This window comes from Camelina sativa, chromosome 18, assembly GCF_000633955.1.
Source record: "Camelina sativa cultivar DH55 chromosome 18, Cs, whole genome shotgun sequence".
Classification (NCBI taxonomy): Eukaryota; Viridiplantae; Streptophyta; class Magnoliopsida; order Brassicales; family Brassicaceae; genus Camelina; species Camelina sativa.
The window spans coordinates 8,631,335-8,637,605 of NC_025702.1; the positions used below are offsets into that span (position 1 = coordinate 8,631,335).

Genomic DNA, 6,271 nt, shown 5'->3' on the forward strand with positions numbered 1-6,271 from the left:
TTCGGAGTGTCAAAGACTCTACTTGGACTGCAAGAACACTTCTATTGGCCTCAAATGAAGAAAGACGTTGAGAAAGTCTGTTCTAGGTGCCATATCTGCAAAATGGCCAAGGGTAAAGTACAGCCCAACGGCTTGTACACTCCTCTCCCTATCCCTTCTCAACCTTGGACTCATATTTCTATGGATTTTGTTCTTGGCTTACCTCGAACCAGAAATGGTAGAGATTCGATTTTCGTTGTGGTTGACAGGTTTAGCAAAATGGCTCACTTCATTGCCAGTCACAAGACGGATGATGCTGTTATTGTAGCTAACTTGTTTTTCAGGGAAGTAGTACGTCTGCATGGAATACCTCAAGTAATCGTTTCAGACCGAGATACTAAGTTTCTAGGACACTTCTGGAGAACGCTATGGGCTAAACTCGGAACCAAGCTATCATTCTCAACCACATGTCATCCGCAAACAGATGGGCAAACCGAAGTGGTGAACAGGACGCTATCTACACTCCTCAGGACCTTAGTGAAAAGCAATCTCAAGTCATGGGAAGAATGTTTACCACACGTAGAGTTCGCATATAATCACGCTAAGCATTCTGCTACTCTATTCTCTCCTTTTGAAATTGTTTATGGTTTTAATCCACAATCACCTCTAGACTTGATTCCTTTACCTTTAAGTGTGAAGTGTAGCTTTGATGGCAAAGAAAAGGCTGAACAGGTCAGGAGGATACATGCTAAAGCTAAGGAGAACATAGAGAAAAGAACCAAGCAGTACGAGAAACATGCGAACAAGGGCAGAAAGGAGATCGTTTTCGAAGAAGGAGACTTGGTGTGGATTCATCTACGCAAGGATAGGTTCCCAGAAGAGAGGAAAAGCAAGCTTCTACCACGAGCTGATGGTCCATTTGAAGTCATCAAGAAGATCAACGACAACGCCTACCAGATTGATCTTCAAGGTAAGTATAATATATCTTCAACATTCAATGTTTCTGACTTGCTTCCTTATTATGCAGATCCCGATTTGAGGACAAATCCTTTTGAAGAGGGGGAGGATGATATGATCGTGGCCAGCAAGGAGTCAGAAGCTGCAGAGAAACCGGAGATCGTGGGAAGGATCACTCGTTCAAGAGCTAAGGAGATGGCCAAGGAAGCTCATGCACTCATAGCTGACGGGTCATTCAATCTACCGAGGATCCAAGTCTTCAACATATCCACCCTGAAGACTTCACCCGGTAATGATAACTAGATAACTTAGGTGTGAAGTTTGTACTCTTTTTCCCATAGCTGAGTTTTGTCCCAATGGGTTTTCTCGGTATGGTTTTTAATGAGGCAAATGGATCACTACGTCGAGTTATCTAGAAGTCATTACCAATGGGGGATAATGTACAAGTCACCATGACTTCTGTACTAATACAAGTGACTTCTGTACTACTACAGATCACCTAGACGCTTCGTTGTTTTTCTTATTTCCTTTACACGCCTTGTTGTTTTATTTTGAACTTCCTGTTGTTTGGAGTGTCGAGCCTTAGGGTTGATTATAAAACCCAAAAGCGACGCCTCCTTGTTTGGGAGCGAAGAAGTTTTATGTAACAAGTATTGTTGAATATTTCTTCTCTCAATCCGAACTCGTGAATGCGTTCATGATTCCGAGTTTCTAAACACTTTGTGATTAAGAAACTCTTCACTTTATTTTCGAATCCATATAACCATCTAACACTTCTCACCATCGAATCATTGCTTTTCTCTCTCGAACATCACCTGCCGTCACTCGCAATCCACTTGTGCATCATCACCATCAATTCACGTCGCCTCTTACCTGTCATCAGCCTCCATCAGAGTTTCATCCTAGGGAGTTCGTATTACCAATGCTTAACAATGTGTTAGATAGGATTTACAAATATGAAAAAAAAAAAGAGAGTGGTAACTTACTTTCCTAGATGATATGACAAGTTACTTTGATTTGAAACTTGAAAGACATGAATGCTTTACGTAACTGACCGAGATTTACGTGAGCATCGTCATCGTACACTTTGATGTAGAAGCCTGCATGGCTGTATCCCATTTTGCAATAGCAGATGAGACGTATAAAGCAAGATGACAATGTGGGGAGAAAATCTACCAAGCGAAATCTAAATATCGGTACATCAGTGGTGTGGTCCAAGACTCCTCCAGGAACATTAAATGTTTGAAGCCAAAGACAATGTCAAATTTTACCTGTGACCTATGATAGATAAATCGCATAATGATTCCCATTTCTGTCTCTAATCTTTTCAATTCGTCCCCTGCAAAGTAAATAAACAAACTCGTTCTTTCTTATTTAGTATCTTCGTTTTTTACTACCGAAAGCAATCATGATTCCGATCACAAAGAACATCTAAGGCCATTCATTCGATTCGATTGGTTCGCTACTGGCTATGCAACAGCTGGATAACTTGAAGAAATTGTCTTGTCTAAGGTCCGGGAAATCAAAATTAATAATGTACTGTACAAAAGCATCTCTACAAAACATGTTTCAGTGAGACAAAAAAGACATCACTGAAACTTGATAACAACATGAGAATGTGAAACTTGAGATAAAATGTCTCCTTTTATCGAAAAAAAAAAAGTGAAACAAATCGGGTTACGGTCGATTTCAAAATCATAAAACAATATAGACATAATAAATCTTCTTTTACTTGGAAAAAAAAGATTAGGACATAAAAATGGAGAAAAGGAAATAAATATTAATTAATAAAAAGAAATTTCCTTTGGATCGTGGGTCCTAGGTTTTGATAGAAAACCAAACCTAAGGCCGCAGACGGCTAGACCTAAGCATAGACGTGAGAGAGAGATTAAAGAAGCTTTTACAAGGTGCTTTTTGATTAATCCACAAGAGAATCACTAAAGCTTCTTCTGCGTTCCGAGTATATGACAACTCTTGAAGATTGTTTTTACACAGATCTGGACGACTTATCTGATAACGAAACCGAACTAGAAGATGGAAGAGACAAGGAAGAAAATATTGATATGGACATGGCAGAGTTAGAAGAAATCCTTAACTATGATGATCTCGAGAGCGTTTCTAAGCTACAGAAAACTCAGAGATACGCTGATACAATGAAGAAAGTGGAACAGGCGGCTCTCGGAAAGGATTTAGAGATATTCGAAGATGATCTTGAATACAACAAACTAATTGTGGATTGCAATAAGCTCTTGGTTGATATTGAGAATGAGATTGTCATCATCCACAACTTTATCCTCGACAAGTACAAAGTTAAGTTCCAAGAGCTTGAGACGCTGGTACATGACCCAATCGATTATGCCCGTGTTGTGAAAAAAATTGGGAATGAGATAGATTTAACAACCCTTGTTGATCTGGATGACCTTGATCTTCGACCAGCGACTGTTATTGCTCTTTCACTTGCTTCTTTAACCACAAAAGGGAACCCACTGCCAGGTGATGTCCTACGTAAGACGTTAGACGCTTGTGATCGGGTTCTTGATCTTGACTCCGCAAGAAAGAAGGCTCTTGAGTTTGTTGAAACCAAGATGGGACATATCGCACCAAATCTCTCGGCCATTGTCGGGAGTGCTGTTGCAGCCAAGCTCATGGGAACTGCTGGAGGTTTATCATCACTTGCAAAAATGCCTGCCTGTAATGTTCTACTTCTTGGCCACAAGAGGAAGAACCTAGTTGGATTCTCTACTGCAACGTCACAGTCTCGTGTGGGTTGTCTAGAGCAGACAGAAATATTCCAAAGCACGCCTCCTGGACTTCGAAGTCGCGCTAGCAGGCTCTTGGCTTCAAAATCGACTTTGGCGGCTAGAGTTGACGCTACTAGAGGAGATCCATCTGGAACAAAAGGGAAAGCTTTGAAGGAAGTAATCAGCAAGACTATTGGTAAGTGGCAAGAACCTTCTCCTGCAAGGCAACCTAAGCCACTTCTTGTTCCTTATTCTGAGCCTAAAAAGAGAAGGGGTGGTATCCGTCTAAGAAAAAGGAAAGAAAGGTATCAAGTGACAGACATGAGAAAGTTAACCAACAGGGTGGCCTTTGGTACACCCGAAGAGAGCTCTCTTGGTGATGGATACGGTGATGGATATGGAATGCTTGGTCAGGCTAGGAGCAATAGGCTGCGTGTTTCAAGGAAGCTTAAACTTAATGCTAAAAAGCGACCGAACACAGGTGGTGCTACTACCTCTAGTTTGAGGACATCAAGTTTGGCTTTCAGTCTTGTGCAAGGACTAGAGTTGTGCAATCCTCAAGCAATCGGATTAGACAGTGGGATTCAAAGCAGTTACTTTTCAGAGTCAGGAAAACTCAGGAAGATGTAAACTTCCCACACAGAAAGAGACAACTTGAATAGGACATCTCAAACGAACCTCTATTTCTTACAAATTGTTGAGACTATATTTCTAATTTATTTCAAGAATGTTTCATTAATTAGTTTTTACTAATCAAGTTTTCATTGCAACCATCTTTTTGTTTTCTGGCGACCAGAAAATGCTAACAACAATGCTGTTTTGTGATCTTTTTAGTTATCATCATCCTTAATAGCTACAACCAGTTTTGAAAGGAACCAAGATGGATGCTCGATCCAAGGATCATTGCGTACTTTCACTTGCACTTAGTCCAATCATCTAACTAATGAGTCTTGGATGATAGGTTGTAAACATAAAGAGGAGAATTTAAAGAAGAATCATTCGTGATGTTTAAGAAGTTTAAGGTAATTGTGTAGAAATAGGAGGAGAGTTTACATCCATGGAGTTCAACCAATTTTGTGAAATAGATAGGATTCATTAGAACTTACTACAACTTATACGTTGCATCATCTTCTGATGTATTTCAGTTTGCAGGAATCTTAGCCTCTCATCTTAACTCCTACCAAACTTCGCCTTGGATATTTTGGCATCTCTGAAATTTATAAATGTGGTTATCTTTAAAGAAACAATATGTGATGGTTAATCCATTTTAAATTTACAATAGTTATTTCTCTTTTCTTCTTAAATATAAACAAGACATTTGCTTGTGATATAAAAAATAAAACCCCAATTTTTTTTAACTTATTGATAAATCACTAGATTTTAACCCGCGGTACACCGCAGGACAATTTTTTTAAATATAATAACATTTTAATTCTTTTGTTTTCTATATTTAGTTTGTTTTGTTTAATTAAATAATAATTTTGTTTGGATTGTCAATTATTAGAACAATAATAGGGGAAATAAATACATAAATATGTAAATTATAAGCTATTGTCGAATTAAGTCACAATTTTATCAATGATTTAATTGTTTTATAAAATTTTAGTTAAATTACCCTGATTTAATATGTTTATTTTTTTATATTAGTGGTATTGACCAAATAATTAAATGAAGATTTAACCCGTGTTTCAAAACCGAATTAATAATATTTTATATTTATACTAATGTTAATTCAAATCGTCATGTTAATAACATGTCCCACTATATAACAACAAACCGTCATATTAGTGGTTTAACCCGTGTTTCAAAACCGTCATATTAGTGGTTTTGGTTGTGTGTTATGTTTCGTTTGTGAAGTTGATATTTATATATGGAAAATGCATGATGAGCAAGGAGTTTACGATCCGTAGCAATAAAAGAGAGATTTTAGTGTTTTCCTATTTGAGTTGATAACATTATCGCAGAATAATATTCAGTTTCTTAACACGGTATATACTATATTAAATGTTTTTCTTGATGCTAAAGTTAAATATACCCGATTATTGAGTTTTTAAAAGTTGGGTTCTCGTGTTTATGAACTTTATTAACGTTATAATAATTATTGTGATTGTAATCATTTGTTACTCAAACTCGGTTGTGTCATTTAAATTTAAGAGATCATACAGTCTATAAAGATCTACTAAAATAGGTTTGAAGATTTTTATGGGATTAAAAGTTTAATGCGTAGAATTATGTTTTGAAACATCAGAAAGTATAGATGGTGTCAAGCTTATTATGGTAATAAGTGTAAATAAATTTGTTCGATTAATATAGTTCCATTAAATAAGTTTCTAGGAATTGTTATTTTAGGAAAATAGTTAGGGGTTAATATTGTAAATAAAATAAATTAAATAACCAAAACTTCAAGGGCATAACACAAAATGTACTTCAAAAATAATAATATAGATGTTAGAAATATTTTTTTTCGCGATTTTAAGAATAATTTAGTTATTGCTATTTTGACATAATTGTAAGGATTAACTACGCAAATATGGATAATTTTAAGAGTAAAACCCAAAATATAATTCAAAAATATATATATATATATATATATA

At 36.6% G+C, this 6,271-nt stretch overlaps 1 pseudogene; it reads left to right on the forward strand.

Moving 5' to 3' along the window:
- Positions 2,850 to 4,307, forward strand: LOC104760875 (annotated as a pseudogene).